Here is a 17979-nt window from a genome sequence, read left to right as displayed (position 1 = left end):
CTTCAAAAGCTGAAGGTAAATCAAATTTATAATCATACAGTCATAAACATAAACTTAATGTAGGCTTAAATGCTAACAGATTAAATAAGCAGTAGTTATTACTTTTTATTGCCAGTAACTTTGCAAATGAAACTATATTCAAATTTCACTTTAGAAGTAGTTTTTAGTGAAAGTCTCACCATTTCAACAGTAAATTATCTAGCAGTAATTATGAACAAGCCAAACAAAAGAAAAGGGCATACATATGAAAACTTTTGAAGAACACACTAGTGATAACTATAATGCTTAGCAATAAAAAATTTCAGAGAGCTGAAACTACTACTTATATCTGAGAATAAACATCTCTTATAATAATTAAAACATGATTACATTTTAACTTGGCTTATGGGCTCAGTCCTTCTCCATATTATTAGGGATTCTTGCAATCTATGAACCTAGAAAAAGATAGTTGTACTTCTTAAAGAACCCATAAATTCAAAGGTCTGATATATGTCATATACTTGAAAATGTTCAGTGGACAAAAAGCCAAAGAAAAGTGACCCAAAGTTGAAATATACATTTAGACACAGTAGTCCAATGGCAAGCTATAAATATGCAGTCATATTTGCACAAATACAATTATTTCATAGCGATGAACAATTACCTATATTAACCCAGAATTTCAAGAATTATAATGCAGGGGCAACTGGGTGGCTCAGTCAGTTAAGGTCCTGACTCTTGATTTCAGCTCAGGTCATGATCTCAGAGTTATGAGACCAAGCCCAGCGTGGGGCTAATATAGAAGAGAACTCCAAACCACAGGGATTGTGGTTTACCTTATATTTATACTGAGTTTCAAAACCTATGGTTTAAATCAATGCACATTTACAGAGTATCTACTTTTGCCAATAATGGTGATAATCAGATACCATAAAAATACCCCCAGAACTCAGAGCCAAAGTCATGAAAAGGTCCTCCTTTTCCTTAAACTTCTGGAACTTCGGTATAACATCTAATGCGTCTGGACTTTGGACCAAAAGCACTAGTAAATAATGTCAAATTAGTAAATAATTAGCAATGCCTTTGTTTAGGCAACACTTAATAGTTTTTAAAGTGCTTTATAAATTTTTTATTTGATCTTCACACCAGCCTTAAGGAACCTTAATGAAAACATCCCATTCTGAAATGACAGAATGTCAGATATAGGCAAGATTTTGAGATACTTAGGCCAACTCTCTTATTTGATGGAAGAGAAAACCATCTCTGAGAGATTAAGACAACTTGCTCTTTGTTACACACTGGCAAGAGGCAGAGCTGGATGTGCCAATTCCAACGCTAAAGATCTCTGCACTACGCTACAGTGTCTCATCATGATTAAGTCTTCTAGAGTCAGAGATCATGTCATGGTTCTTGTTATTCCCAGTGCCCAGCACAGGACTTGGACTTTAATAAGTAATTGGCATATGTCTGCTGAATGTATAATCTATTTTAAAATTTCAAACACAGTGGAAGATTTTAAGAATACAGAACAGCCTTTGTTTGATAGGACTTTCAACCATTCAAAGTAACAGCTAAATAACAAAACAATAAAGGTTCCCTCAATTTAGTCACTCCCCAAAAGAATTCCTAACAGATAGAAGCAATAGTATCTTATCCTCTGTTCAAGTACAAGTGAGAAAGAATTGCTTAGGAAGAAGCAATCATCATTCCCAATACTTGATTTGCGATTTATGTTATAAAGGCTCTTTTCTTCATTCTCATGAATAAGAAACTAAAACCACACCAGCAATGTAAGAAAGAATTGATTAAATGATCTATGATGCAGCCATAATGAACAAAGGTGCAGATAAAAAAATGAATGCAAATTTACACTGATGTCTTGTCAAGAGGTAAGAACTGGGAAGAGACAATGGAACCAATGAAGTAAGAGGGCAAAAAGAGCCACAAAATACCTAGTTTTGAGAAGACTGTGCAGGAATAAATTCACATTATTTGTGAATTAAATATGGTAACACTTGTATTAAAAAGATAATGAGACCTGGAAGATCCTCCTCACTATTTCTACAACCCATGTGAATGCAGTTGCAGAATGGACAAAAGCAGGAGATGAAGTTCTTTAAGGAAATTTGTATTTTGAAAACAGTACAGAGGTGAAGACACAGGATCTTGCTTAGAAAAACCAGATAAGATGGCAAGAAATATTTATCACAACTATCAAAATCAAATTAATTATCATTCAGATAGCTTCAATGATCAGAAGTTTTAACTCAGAACAAAAAGACATTGAGTTCAGTAAGAAAAATCCAAAAGGAATGGAACCAAAGTGCTGATTAATCTCTAGGTTCAACAAGGTTATTAGGAATCTGGGCTAAACTGTATCTGTCTAGTGTGAGTTAAAGAAGGATCTACGTGTAACTGATTCAATCTATGTGGTGTTGAAGCCATAATATTTCCTCACCATATAGTAATGGAGCTTTGCTTCTAGAGTGTGGTCCTCTGAAGAAATCCTGCATCCATGAAGGACACCAGAGACAAGTAGCAAAGGGGCGTCGTTAATATGCAGCAACTTCCCTGCCCTCTTAAATGAAGGAGGCAGTCCCCAACTATTTGTATTTTTTTATTCTTTCCCTCTTTTCTCTCTTTTTTCCCCACTTGATAATGAAGGAATGAAGGTCAGTTAACTGGGGGGAAAAAAGGGTATGTTAACCATCATAACAGAGAGACCATTTAAGTGAATGGTGGTACCTGCTTTCCAAAAGCATTCCTTTGGGAAGAAAGGTAGGCAAGCAATTAACACACAATGCTTCCCAATTTTTTTTTTTAAACCAATTTGTTCTAGACTTTATATATCTTAACCCATTTATTCCATACATGACAAATTATGAGGTAGGTACTACTATTAACCCCACTCTGAAGTTGAAAAATTGAGGCACAGAGAGGCTTAGGCGCCTTGCCCAAGGTCACACAGCTAAATGGTGAAACCAGGATTTGAACCCAGGCACTTGCTTTTAGCAAATGCTCTTAACCACTGCACAATATTTCTTCCAATGAAATCACCAACATGGCTTTGCTAGTACTCACAGAGCACATTTGCCTATACGAGAGGTTTGACTTTACAGGAAAAGCTGATCTTCAAAGTGCACAGGAAGCCTGGACCCCAAAAAGAAATTTAAAAGCCCAGGAAAAGAGGAGTAGTAATAAGGATATAAATGTTTTCCACCAGCTGAGAGCTGATTGGTACTGTCAAAACTTGAATAGAAGCAAATCCCTGACACCTAGTTACCATGAAGGGCTCATCCTCAATGATAACTTCCAAATTCACGTTTGTGAAAAGTAAACCAAACATGAGAAATACAAAGCTAAGGCAAAAGGACCCTCATTAAATTGTTTACCCAAATCAAACTTTTAAAATAGCACTGTGAGAAGAGACTTTTTATTGAGTATCTCAAGGTAGGTTTCTAAGTGCTACATTACGTTGGATACTGACTACATGAAAATACTTAGTTGGTGAGATAGGGGTAGAAATCATGTTTTTCTAAGGATTAATTAAACAAGAACACAATAACTTAAGTGCAGGCTATAGCTAATGGAGGAGAGTTAGAAATTAATTACACACAAATTAGCAATGAACATTAAAATTGAAAAACCAAGAGGGACTATTCTTTTTTTCTTTTGGCAGCAAGTGAAAAAAAAGGAAAAAAAGTGTATGAATAAGTGTATCAGAGTTGAAACAACTTAATATGGTTTTGACCTTTAAAAACTTACAATAACAAAACAATAAAAATTGTATTTCAAAAAATTTTAATATTAATTCCAATCAATTAACATAGTGTTATAGTAGTTTCAGGTGTACAATATAGTGTTTCAACAATTCTACATATTACTCAGAGCTTATTGTGATTAGTATACTCTTAATCCCCTTTATCTCACTTACCCCTCCCCCACCCTATTTTATTTTTTTAAAGGCTAAAAATGTCAATGATTCCAAAGTCAAAAGTATATTTAAAAAAAATATTCATAGTCTCACTTCTAATCCTTTCCCTCTGCCTAGAGGTAAACATATTATATTTGCTTTTGGTTTACCCTTCTAGTTTCTTTTGGAAATTTGTAAGAAAACATGCATGTTATATGTGTATCTCCTCTTCTGCTTATATTAAAGGTAGCAGAGCTACTTTTACACGTCTTAAGCTATACACCTGTATAGCATGCACATGCTGCATTATCAAAGTGTTGCTTTTTTTTTTTAAAGTGGGCTCCATGCTGGGCCCAACACAGGACTTGAACTCATAACCCCAAGATCAAGGCCTGAGCTAAGAGTCGGATATTCAACTGACTCAGCCCCCCAGGCACTCCCTCAAAGTTTTTTTTTAGTAATATATCTTGAAAATCACATATTACTATATAGAGGTCTTCCCTATTCTTTTATTATTATGATAAAACACCTAAGTTTACCATCTTAAACATTTTCAGTAATGGTAGCATTAATGTTGTGCAAAAGATCTCTACAACTTTTTCATGTTGTAACAGTGAACTTCTATACCCATTAAACACTGTCTCTGGCCCTTCCCAACCACCTTTCTACATTGATTCTATAATTCTGACTACTTTACATATTTCATCTGAATGGGCTCATATAGTACTTGCCCCTTTTGGATTGGCTTATTTTGCTTAGCATAATGTCAAGATTCACCTATGTTTAGCATGTAGCAGCATTTCCTTTTCCTTTTTTATTTTTTAAAGCCCAATGCAGATGCCTAACCACTGAGCCACCCAGGTGCCCCCATTTCCTTCTTTTTAAAGACTGCTTCATATTCAACTGTTATGTATATACATTTCCTTTATCCATTCATCTGTTGGACATCTGGGTTACTTCTACCTCTTATCTCTTGAAAGTAATGCGGCAATGAACTTGGGAATGTGAATATCTCTTTGATTTCCTGCTCTGAGTTCTTTTAGATGTATACCCAAAAGTGGGATTACTGGTAAGTCTACTCTTAGCTTTCTGAAGAACATTCATATTTTCCATAATGGATGTACCATTCCACTCCTACCAACACTGCACAAAAGTTCCAAATTCCCCATAACCTCATGAATACATATTATCTATTCTTTTGATAAAGGCTGTCTTGATGGATGAGGTGATATCTCATAATAATTTAATTTCCCTAATGATTAGTGCTGTTTGAGTATCTCTTCATATGCTTACTGGCTAGTTGTATACATTCTTTGGAGAAGTGTCTATTCAAATCTTCTGCCTATTTTTTAACTGGATTATTTGTTGTTATTTGCTTAAGTTGTAGATTTTCCTAATATATTCTTCATATTAATTCTCATCAGTTATATAATTTACAATTATTTGCTCCCATTCCGTAGGCTGCCTTTTTACTCTCTTGATTGTTTCTTATGACACAGCAATAGCTTTTAAGTTCGATGAAGTCCCATTTGTCTATTTTTTATTTTGTTGCCTGTCTTTCAGGGTCATAGCCAAGAAATCACTGCTAAACCCAACGTCCTGAAGCTTTCCCCTTATGTTTTCATCTAGGAGTTCAACAGTTTTAGATCATGTATTTAGGTCTTTAATCCATTTTGAGTTAATTTTTGCAAGTGGTGTAAGGTAAGGGCCCAGCTTTATTCTTTTGCCTGTGGATATCCAGTTTTCCTAAAACCATTTCTTGAAGAGAAGTGCCTGCCTTTTTCCCCACTGTGCCTTGGCAAAATAAATTTGTCAAAATAATTTGGCTATATATGGAAAGGTTTATTCCTGGGCTATTTGCTACATTGGTCTATATACCTATCTTTATGCCAGAACCACACCATCTTAATTACTGTTGGTTTGTAGTATGTTCTGATATCAGGAAGTATGAGGCCTTCTTTCTCAAGATTGTATTGGTATTCATCATCCTTTGAAATTCCATACAAATCTTAAGATTTTTTTTTTTTTTTTTAAAGCAAAAGCCATCCATGGGATTTTGAGAGATTGCATTAAACCTGTAGATCACTTTGGGTAGTATACACATTTAAACAGTAAATTCTGATCCATAAGCAAGAGGATTCTTTCCCTTTACTCATATCTTCTTTGGTTTCCTTTAGCAATGTTTTGTAGTTTCCAGTGTACAAGTCTTTCACTTCCTTGATGAAGTTTATTCCTAAGTATTTTATTCTTTTCGATGCTACAGTAAATGGGATTATTTTCTAAATTTCATTCTTAGATCAGTCATTGTTAGTATATAGAAACACAACTGAGTTTTGAGTGTAGATTTTGGATTCTGCAACTTCACTAAATTCTTTTATTAGTCCTAACAGCTTTTTAATGGAGTCTTTAGGATTTCCTACATATAAGAACAAGTCATGTGTGAACAGGAAATTTTAATTCTGCTTTTTTCAGTTTATATGCCTTTTTTTTTTCTTGTCTGATTGCTCTAAAATTTTCAGTACTATAGTGAACAGTAGTTCAGTAGTTACAGTGAACAGTCTTTCTGAAATTGGACGTGCCCACAATGTACTTGATCTTAGAGGAAAAGTTTTCAGTCTTTCCCTACTGAGTATGATGTTAACTGGGTTTTTTATACATCGATTGATTTTCATATGTTGAATTATCTTTACATTCCAAGTGTAAATCCCACCTGGTCATGATGCAAGATCCTTTTAACGTGCTGTTGAATTAATTTTGCCTAATATTTTGTTTAGGACTTTTTTGCCAATATTCATGAGAAATAATCGGTCTAGTTTTCTTTTTCTTTCTCTCTCTTTTTCTTTGGGGGGGGGGGGTCTAGTTTTCTTTTCCTGTCATGTTTTTGTCTGGTTTCAGTACTTGGGTCATTCTTGCCTCACAGACTGAGTTTGAGAGTCTCCTCTCCTCTTTAATTCCTTGGAAGAGTCTGAAAAAAGAATTGGTGTTAATTCTTCTCTAAATACTCAGAATTCACCAGTAAATTCATCCAGTTCTGTGTTTTGTTGTTGTTGAAAAGTTTTTGATTAGTGCTTCAATTCTTTAATTATTGGTTCCTCACTAGTTGTAGGTTCAGATTTTTTTTTCTTCATGATTCAGTCTTGGTAGGTTGGATGTTTCTGGAAATACATCCATTTCTTCTAAGTTTTCCAATTTGCTGGCATATAATTGTTCGTTATAGTTCCTTATATATATTTTATTTCTGTGATATCAGTTGTAGTGTCTCTTCTTTTGTTGCTAACTTTAGATATTTGAATCTTTTTTTTTCTTAGAGTTTGTCTACCGAAGGGTTTGTCAATTTTGTTGATCTTTTAAAAAAAAAAAACAACTCTGGGTTTTGTTGATGTTTTCTATTCTCTATTTCATTTATATCTGATCCAATCTTTATTTCCTTCCTTCTGCTAACATTCTAGTTTTTTAGTTTTATTTTTCCAATTCTTTAACATATAAAGTTAGGTTGTTGAGATTTTTTTTTCTTCACAAAACTAAAATGAGATAAAAGAAAGTCATGTGGATATGCTGAGATTTTTTTTTTAATGTGGGCAATGTGTCACTATGAACTTCCCTCTTACTACTCCTTTCACTGTATCCTGTAAGTTTTGATATGTTGTATTTTTGTTTTCATTTTGTCTCCAGATATTTTCTAAGTTCCTTTGTAATTTCTTCTTTGACGCACTGGTTGTTAAAGAATATATTATTTAATTTCCACATAATTTTGCATTTTCATATTTTCCTTCTGCTAGTGATTTCGTTTCTTTACATTTTGATCAGAGAAGATATTTTGTATGATTTTAATCTTCTAAAATGTTAGGACTATTTTTTTGTTACCTAACATGTAGTCTATCTGGGATATTGTTCCATGTTTCAAGAAAAATGTGTCTACTGTTATTGAGTGGAAAGATATATATATATCTTGTCTGATAGAAGTATGGCCACTCTGAACTCTCTTTAGGTTCCTGTTTGCACAGAATGTCTTTTTCCACCTTTTCACTGTTAGTCTGTGTAAATTTGGATCTAAAGTCCATCTTTTATGGCAGAACAAAACTGGATCATGTTTTGTTTTTGTTTTGTTTAGAGGGCAAGGAGCAGAGGGAGAGAGAGAATCTTAAGCAGGCTTCATACCCAGTACAGAGCTGGACATGGGGCTAAATCTCACAATTCTGAGATCATGACCTGAGCGGAAATTAAGAGTCAGACATTTGACAGATTGAGCCACCAGGCACCCCATGTTTTTTTTTATTATTATTATTAATACATTCGGCCAGCCTATGTCTTTTAATACATGTGTTTAATCTGTTAACATTTAAAGTAACTACTGGTATGAAAAGACTTACTATTACCATTTGTTCATTGTTTTCTTATAGCTTTTTGTTTGTTTCCTCTCTTGGTGTTTGAATTTTCTGTAGTGACATGTTCTGATTCACTTCTCATCTCCCTTTGTGTACGTTCTATAGACATTTTCTTTGTGGCTAGCATGGCATGTGACAAGTTGTTTTCTCCTTGCTGCTTTCAAGATTCTCACTCTACATGTGATATTTGACAGTTTAATTATGATGCATCTCAGTGTACACCTCTTTAGATTTATGCTAGTTCTTTAAGTTTCTTGATTTGTACACCCATTTCTCTTCTCAAATGTTAAATTTCTTCAACAGGTTCTTTAATCTTTCCCTTCCTCACTTTCTGAGACTCCCATATTTGTTCATTGTTCATCTTGTGCATAAATCCCTTGGGCTTTCTTCATTTTTCGTTTTTGACTCCTCTGCTTCAGTAATTTCTATAAGTTCTGTGTTCAAGTTCACTGGTCCTATCTTCTGTCTGGTCAAATTCACTGAGTCTTGCCAGTGGATTTTTCAATTTAGTACTATTATTTTTTAGTTCCAGAATTTCTTTTTAGCTCTTCTTCCTAGTTTTTATCTCTTTGTTCTTATTCTCATTTTGTTCCTTCATCATATTCCTAATTTTGTTTAGTTGTCTATCTATGCTTTCTTTTTAGTTAATTAAAAGTATCCTTATGATGGTAATTTTGAATTCTTTACCTGGGAATTTATATCCCCCGCCCTTTTTTTGATTTGGTTTCTGTAGATCTAATTTGTTTCTTTAAATGTATCACAGTTTGCTGTTTCTTTATATGTCTTATTTTTTGTTCCTGGTATTTGCACATCTGAAGAATCAATCAACTCCCCAACTTTGTAGTCTGATTTCATACAAGGATGACTTTTTTTACTCGGTCTGGCTAGAGATTCTGGAGAAAAGAAAAGTCTTTTCTGGGTATGTGTCCTCTGTGCTTTTTTGCAAGTCCTCTTGGAGATTTGTCCACGTCTACTCAGGAGCTCCCCCTTGTGCGTGTCTGTAATATTGCAACCATCTCCTCTATAGTAAATCCAGTCTTGGGGTTCCATCTAGTGTCGGTCTGTGGTACTGCAGACTCTAACGCAGGACGTTCTCAGGGATGCCCAAGCCAGCCGGTATCTTGTTTCCATCAGTACTTGGATACAAGAAAGAAAGACACTGTCTCTCTGACAGCAACCCCCAAAAGTCACTTGAAGTTATGTTCAACTCCTTTCCCTCTTCCAGGGAGAATGTGGGAGTTGGGGTTTTCCTCCCAAACACTCCACCCTGTGCAGGGGTGGGGGGTGGGGGTAGGAGTGGCTCTAATTAGAGAGAGAACAAAGTGTCATATTTCCTACCAAGACTCCACATGGTTGGTTTACCACTAGCCTGGGGTGCAGGACCCTTGGAACTGGTTTCAGGATTTCTACAGAAATATTTTGTTATTTTTCCTGTGTTAAATTTCTGTCCTCCATGAAGGAAAGATAATCTAGGGCTTCCTATTCTGCTGTCTTGCCAATGTCACCTCTCTTCCCCCAACTTACCCTGTTTTTTTAGGGCTGCACAAAACTTTGATAGACATTTGTGTTCTATCCAATTTTGGGCTATAATAAAGCCACAAAGAATGACCTTATAAATATATCCTTTCATATTTTTTCCAGTTCATCTTTAGGATACAAATATTTCTAGAAGTAGGCCTCCTTAATTAAAGATAAATGCACATTTATGTATGATAAATAATGTCAACATTCTTTCTGCAGGGACAGTACCATCCTCATTTCTGCAGCAATGTTCTGCCTATTTTACCTATAGCCTTGACAAAAAAATTACACACACTTTTGGGTATTTATCCACCTGGTAGATGAAAGCTGTTGTCTCAATGTAGTTTTAATTGGCATTTCTTTTTTATGAGTGAGGATAAACTACTTTTATATGAAAGTCACTTGTATTTGTTTTCCTATGAACTACATGAACTTAACACTTTTGCCCACTTGTTTATCAAGTTGTTAGTCTTTTACTTTTTTGGGGGGGGGGGAGCTCTCTCTATATTAGGGAGGTTAGCCTTTCACGTTCTAAGTGGCAAATACTTACCAGTTTATTATGCCTTCGACTTCCCTTTCAATTGTGTTTGTTTTTTAAAGTCAGAAAGCCAATGTTTTATTTCTAAAGCTCTGCCATATGCTTCTAGGGGATGGCAATGGTCACCTGCCACCTTCCCACAGGTTCTCTATATAGCTGGCAAACAGAGTCTGGCCATTAGCCGACCAGGCCAGAGAGGTATACTAGGGGAGGTGGGAGGCTCTTCCTTGCTGCCTGTACTGCTAACTTCCTATTTCAGTTCATCTATAATGATCTTGCCTTCCAAGTCCCAGATCTTGATGGTGGGGATCGTGGCAGCACAGAGCCAGTATAGGTTAGGACTAAAGCGCAGGGTAATGATGATGTCCCACCATCTAGCATATGAAGGTGCTTGTCTTCATTGAGGTCCTACAGCTTGGCTTGGCTATCCTTGCCTCCAGAAGCACAGAGGGATCCATCTGTAGAGGCAGTCACAGTGTTCAGGCAGCCAATGGGACTGGTCTTCAGCTTGCATTTTGCTAGGCTCCATACCTTGACCAGCTTGTCCCAGTCACAGGAGACAATGATGGAATTGTTGCTATTGGGTGAAAAGCAGACACAAGACACCCACTCTGAATGGCTCTCATCCTGGATGGTATATTTGCACACTGTCCAAGTATTCCACAACTTGATGGTTTTATCTCAGGAGCTAGAGACAATCTGCTGGTTGTCCAAGATGGCCATACTCAGCACATCCTTCGTATGGCCTACAAATCTGCATGCGGTGGTACCTGTGGTGAAGGGTTCCATCCCAGGAGCCTAGGAGGGCAAACTGGCCATCTGAGGAGCTGACCACATCACTAAAAAAGGGAGAATGACCCTAAAGGGCACTGTAGGATGCCATAGTTAGCCTCATTCCTGGTCAGCTTCCACATGATGATGGTCTTATCTCAAGAGGCAGACAGGATCACTGGGGAGTGGTAGGGACCTGGGTTACCCAAATGTTGTGGCACTTTGGGTGCCATGAAGTGTCATCTGCTCAGTTATGGCAGTGGTGAGTGCAGGTGTCACTATGGCTACAAGAGTGGAGTTGGAGAGCTCAGAGACCACCACCACAGCTGCTCTCACTGCAACCTTCCTGAGGAAAAAGAGCTGGACTTCCCTTTTGATGCTTCTTTTTTCTTACTGATTCTAGGTTTTGAGCCATAGTTATTCCTCTAATATTCTCATATTATAAAACAATTCAGACATGCTTTCTCCCAGTATTAGCAAGGTGTCATATTTTACTTTGAGAACTCTAATCAATTTGGAATTCACCCAAGTATATATAGTATGAGCTACAGTTCCAAATTTATCTTTCTCTAAATGGCTATCCAGTTATTAGAAAGCCCATCTTTTCCTCACTGATTTAAAATGCCACTTTTGTTCTTAAATTTGTATTTGCACATAAATCTACTTCTGACTTTCTAATCTGCTCCATTAGTTTACTTCTTCAAGCACTTCACTATTTTAATTATAAAGGCCTTACATTTTATATTTTCTTTTCCAAGGTTTTCCTGGGCATTCCTCCTGCTTGTTTGTTTTTCCTTATAAACTTTAAAATCAACTGTTGGGACCCCGGGGTAGCTCAGTGGTTGAGCACCTGCCTTCGGCTCAGGGCATGATCCTAGGGTCCTGGGACTGAATCCCACATTGGGCTCCCTGTGGGGAGCCTGCTTCTCCCTCTGCATGTGCCTCTGTCTCTCTCTCTGTGTGTCTCTCCTGAATGAATAAATAAAATCTTAATTTTATTATTTTTTTTTAATAAATAAAATCTTTAAAATAAAATAAAATAACCTTTCACTATAACCCTTCAGAAAAAACCTCTTGGTACTTTTATTTAAATAGTTTTAAGTTTATAAATAAATGTAAGAGTTAACATGTTTATGATGTTGATTCTTCAAAAACAAAAGAGGCTCAGTAAAGTCCATTTGTGTGTTTTAGAAATGTTTAAAAACTTCCTCACACAGGTTTTACACATTTTATACCATACACTGGATTTTGGTTATATAGGAGTATTAATATTGTACACCAATTTTACATCTGTGCTGTACTAAATTACGCTTGTCATAATTTTTCCATTATTTTCATGAGTTTTACAGAAATAAAACCATAGATTTGATTAAAAGAATAATCTTTTTTCAAATTTTTAAGTCTCACTCTCTTGTCTAAAGTAGTCTCAAATATTCTCTTGTTCAAAATGCTAATGATCACTAACACATTACCATATTTGCTCTGTTCTTTCCAGTATTTTTTATTTTTTTTAAATTTTACTTATTTGAGAAAGAGAGCATGAGTTCTTTTAGGCTCATGGGCTAGGGGGGTTGGAGGGGGACAGAGGGAGAGGGAGAAGCAGACTCTTCACTGACAGGGAGCCCAACACAGAGTTCAATCCCAGAACCTGGGGATCATGACCTGAGCCAAAGGGAGATGCTTAACTGACTGAGTCACCCAGGCACCCTCTTTCCAATATTTCTAAGACCTTCTTGCCACCCTTTCTTAACTAGTATTCATGCTCTGAACTACCAAACACACAAAATAGTTTGAGTGACTACTTCTGAATGCCACCAAGGATGGTAACATAACCAGTACTTTTCTAATGCACAGGTGCGAGGTTAATACTTACAAACAAATGAATGCCTTAGGAATTCTCTCCCAGAATGCTGGGTGAGAAAGGCTATTAGACTAATTAGTATTTATAAATGCTTTCACTATGATAGTCTTATGTATGATTAAGAAATAGTTACTATACAATGATGTTCCCATTTGTTTTACAGTATAGACACATATACAAACAAGTTAAAATCTTAAGAAACTGCTTACTTTACCCAAGAAATATAGTTCATAAATTATAACCATTTGAAAGTGAAAGATGAGCCATAAAGGAAATTATTAGGGAAAACCTTTTTTTAAAAAAAAAACCTCCATAATCCTCATATATGACTATTTGAAGATATGGCAGCTTCTTATATGTTTAAAAAATGCTATTTTTTAGTTAATATATGTACAAGTAATTGTCTATTTAACCAGAGAATCAATGAGATTTATCGAAATCAGTATCTGTTCCAAAACCTATATTCACTAACAATATGATTTATATTTTCAAGTATATAAATTTTCTTTTAATTAGTGCATATTCTTTCCATTTCATATCTCTACTTACGACCATTACTACCATTTCTAAAGTCTGTACTTTAGTTTGCCTCTGTAAGTTGGGCTATTTTTTCCTTCAAAATGATAAGAAATAAATATATTACTTGAAAAACTTTCACACCTAACAAAACAATTTCTTCTGTTTAAAAGTTTTTCTTTGTATTTATAAATGATTATGGTAAAAAGGTACAAAGCACCACAAGGTGGTAACTGGTGAGTTGTAGAAAACTGATAAAAAAAAAAAAAAAAAATTCTAGCACAACTTCAAAAATACCACACCTGCAACAAAGCTTATTTCTGCATCCTGTTTATGTATTTTTTCCCATCATGCATAGGTTCCTCCTTTACATAAGTGAATCAAAAATCACACTACAGGATCTATGTAAAGGGCACCACTTTTAAATAAATCACAGTGTGATTCAAAGCTACAACTAATTACTCAGATTTCTGCATGCTGTTATGAATTCACTTTCCATTCTAACACAAATACTAAGGAAAAAAAAGAGCAAAACAACTCTGAAATCTCTTAAATGTATTTTCAGAAGACAAAAAAATTATACTCTTACTGTTATATTCGATCTCCTGCTTTTCATTGGGAAACAAAATCCACAGCACAACTCAGTTCTACTGAGCAATTTAAAGCATCCTTTGCCTATAGCAGAAAATGTGGAGAGAAAAATTTTTTCTAAGAACTCATTTTCACTGTGAAAATGAAAATGGAACATGGGGCAACCTACATGGAAGAGATGTCTATTTCCACGGCATGTTCTCAATTGAGGAACATTTAGGTCCAGAAAACATGTAGAGTCCTATTATTTCTTTTGCTCGTGGTGAACTGCAAATATATATAAAAATTAAAGGTAAAGACTTTATATACTCTATTTTGTTGAGTCTGTAAGAGTTTTTATCTATTTCCTAAAATCAGTTTTGGCTAACCGGGCAAACTTACTCAACTTAAAAAACCTCTGAGTGATCTGCTTACAAATACTTCATTATCATAGGAACATTTAAGTAAATTAAGTTTGATTTCTTAACATAAAAATAGACAACTGGAATGTCTTTGTTTTTGTACTTTGGAGCTACTTTTTTTATTGCTCGCCATTTAAAAAAATTATGTTTTTAAGACAAAGTCAGAAATGTTGGTTTCCCAAAAAAATAGACTCAAAATGGATGAAAGATCTAAATGCAAGACAGGAATCCATCAAAATCCTAAAGGAGAACACAGGCAGTAACCTCTTTAATCTTGACCACAGCAACTTCTTGCTAGACATGCTTCAAAGGCAAGGGAAACAAAGGCAAAAGTGAACCACTGAGACTTCATCAAGATAAAAAGCTTTTGCACAGCAAAGGAAACAGTCGACAAAACCAAAAGACAACCAACAGAATGGGAGAAGATATTTGCAAATGATATTTCAGATAAAGGGCTAGTATCTAAAATCCATAAAGAACTTATCAAACTCAACACCCAAAGAACAAATAATCCATTCAAGAAATGGGCAGAAGACATGAAGAGACATTTCTCCAAAGACAAACAAATGGCCAACAGACACATGAAGAAAAAATGCTTAACATCACTTGGCATCAGGGAAATACAAATCAAACCACAATGGGATACCACCTTACACCAGTCAGAATGGCTAAAATAAACAAAGTCAGGAAATGACATGGCGAGGATGCAAAGAAAGGGGAACCCTTGTACACAGTTGGTGGGAATGAAAGCTGGTGCAACTACTCTGGAAAACAGTATGGAGGTTCCTCAAAAAGCTTCTATGTAAAGGGCACCACTTTTAAATAAATCACAGTGTGATTCAAAGCTACAACTAATTACTCAGATTTCTGCATGCTGTTATGAATTCACTTTCCATTCCAACACAAATTCCACTACTGGGTATTTACCCCAAAGATACAGATGTAGTGATCCAAAGGGGTACCTGCACCCCAATGTTTATAGCAGCAATGTCCACAATAGCCAAACTATGGTAAGAGCCCAGATGTCCATCAACAAATGAACAGATAAAGAAGATGTGGTGTGTATATACAATGAACTACTATTCAGACATTAAAAAAAAAAAAAGAAAAGAAAGAAAAGAAAAAGAAATCCTGCCATTTGCAATGACATGGATGGAACTAGAGGAGATGATGTAAGTCAATCGGTGAAAGATAGTTATCATATGATCTCACTCATATGTGGAATTTAAAAAACAAAACAGAGGATCATAGGGGAAGAGAGGAAAAAAACAAAACAAGGTTAAATCAGAGAGGGAGACAAACCATAAGAGACTCTTAATCATAGGCAACAAACCGAGGGTTTCTGGAGGGGAAGAGGGTCGGGAGGACATGGTCAGTGGGTGATATAACATTAAGGAGAGCATGTAATATGAGTACTGGGTGTTATATAAGACTGATGAATCACTGAGCTCTAGCTCTGAAACCAATAATATATTATATGTCAATTAATTAAATTTAAGTAAAAATTTAAAAATAGGGCAGCCCCGGTGGCGCAGTGGCTTCACGTCGCCTGCATCCCAAGGCGTGATCCTGGAGACCGTGGATCGAGTCCCACGTCAGGCTTCTTGCATGGAGCCTGCTTCTCCCTCTGCCTGTGTCTCTGCCTCTCTCTCTCTTTCTGCATCTCTATGAATAAATAAAATCTTAATTTTTTTTTTAAATAATAAAATATGAGGACGTCTGGGCAGCTCAGTGGTTGAGAGTCTGCCTTTGGCTCAGGCCATGATCTCGGAGTTCCAGGATGGAGTCCCACATTAGGCCCCCTGCATGGAGCCTGCTTCTCCCTGTGCCTCTCTCTGGTATCTCAAGAATAAATAAATAAAATATTTAAAAAATAAAAAATAAATAAGTAAATAAATGTTGGTTTGCCAGCATTTGCCAAATAAATGTTGGTTTGCCTTAGAGATGTTAGGAAGGAAGCACAATTTTAAAACTATATCACCCCACCCCACCCCCCAAAAAAATACAATGGCACCACCCAGAAAGACCCAAATAATGTATGTATGTATACACACACATATGCATGCATATATTTTATATATATATATATATACACACACACACACACACACACACACACACACTCTGATATTTTCCCCTGATACATGTAATGGGAAATATATACTTAAGACATAGACTCTGTAATAATGAATCATTGTATGTGTTGCCCTGTACCTTTTTTTTTTTTAACCTTTGTTTTATCTATCATTGAATGAAAGACTTGCTACTTAATAAATCATTCTGAAACTCTACTGACTTAAAGTACTTTTATTTTTCATTTAGAACCTTTGAATGCTCTAATCCTGACCAAGCTTAACAATCAGCATATATAGTAGAAACTGAATGTAAAAAACAAATAAATACATAAGAGTCTAGAAATGACTGTAAAGAAATGCTATTAACAGTGGTAATGTGACCTTTAGATTTGATCCAGACTGACTTTTCTTTACCTCTTTTTTCATCATTTTCCTAGTTTTCTGTAATGACTATATAGTATCAGGAAAAAAACTAAAACAATTTTCTTAACAGTGTAATTTTATATAATACTGCAAACGAAAATTGTGTGTGTGTGTCTTTAAAAGGGCTCATGAATAAAAGAAAAACACCAAAAGAAAACCCACAAAAATATTAACATAGTTCTCTTGGCTGGTGGAACTATGAGTAATTTTTCTCTTATCCTTTTTCTATACCAAGTTTCTTTGTCGATATAATTATTTCCACAATTTAAAAGATACTCTTAAGTGCATAATTTTCGTTAAATCCTCAGCTTCCTTGCTGAATAGCCATAACATGATCATGCTGTTCCTGAAAACTGGCTACTGCCTGAGGACACTGTTGTCTCTACAGCACTGCTTTCTCTCCCACACTCCACGTACTGCTAGAGCTTGTGGTCAGGTAAACGTCCTCACTACTATTTGTCTCTACTGATGTTTATCACTACTATTTCCAGATCTTTGCTCCTCTGACTTCCACCCCCAAAACATAGTTCCTTTAAAGCCTGGGCAGGCGGATTATTCCAAGCTCCCCCCATCCTGACTCCAGCGCGGACTCTAGCTAGCTCTGCTCCATCCCTAACGAGTGGGGCTGTGGGCTTATTCTCTTTCCACCTCCACCCTCTTCATTACTCTAGGTTTACACACCCATGTGGGCAGTCCATCCAGCACACCTGGCCTGTCTGAGGCGTTTACCCGGATCCACCCCTGCCGCCACACCTGAGACCAGCAGATGCCAAGTGCAGGCCCCTCCCAATCTGTGCACATCCCTACTCGTTCTACTCATCCTTCTGCCAGAACTCCGACCTGCTGCTAACTCTCACTTTTCTCCTTTTTCAGCATCTACTACCACCTTTATTTTTTTTTTTTAATTTTTATTTATTTATGATAGTCACAGAGAGAGAGAGAGAGAGGCAGAGACACAGGCAGAGGGAGAAGCAGGCTCCATGCACCGGGAGCCTGATGTGGGAT

The 17979-nt window shown here is 36.0% G+C and overlaps 1 protein-coding gene and 1 pseudogene across 1 annotated transcript in view; both read right to left on the bottom strand.

Moving 5' to 3' along the window:
- The window catches only part of SLC30A7 (solute carrier family 30 member 7), a 90687-nt gene that overhangs the window by 27951 nt on the left and 44757 nt on the right, over nucleotides 1-17979 (bottom strand). The window lies entirely within an intron of this gene.
- Nucleotides 6727-17775, bottom strand: LOC140637713 (small ribosomal subunit protein RACK1-like; annotated as a pseudogene).

Source organism: Canis lupus, chromosome 8, assembly GCF_048164855.1.
Source record: "Canis lupus baileyi chromosome 8, mCanLup2.hap1, whole genome shotgun sequence".
In the NCBI taxonomy this organism is placed as follows: Eukaryota; Metazoa; Chordata; class Mammalia; order Carnivora; family Canidae; genus Canis; species Canis lupus.
The sequence above is the reverse complement of the archived record's forward strand: the minus strand, read 5'-3'. Positions and strand labels throughout refer to the sequence as shown.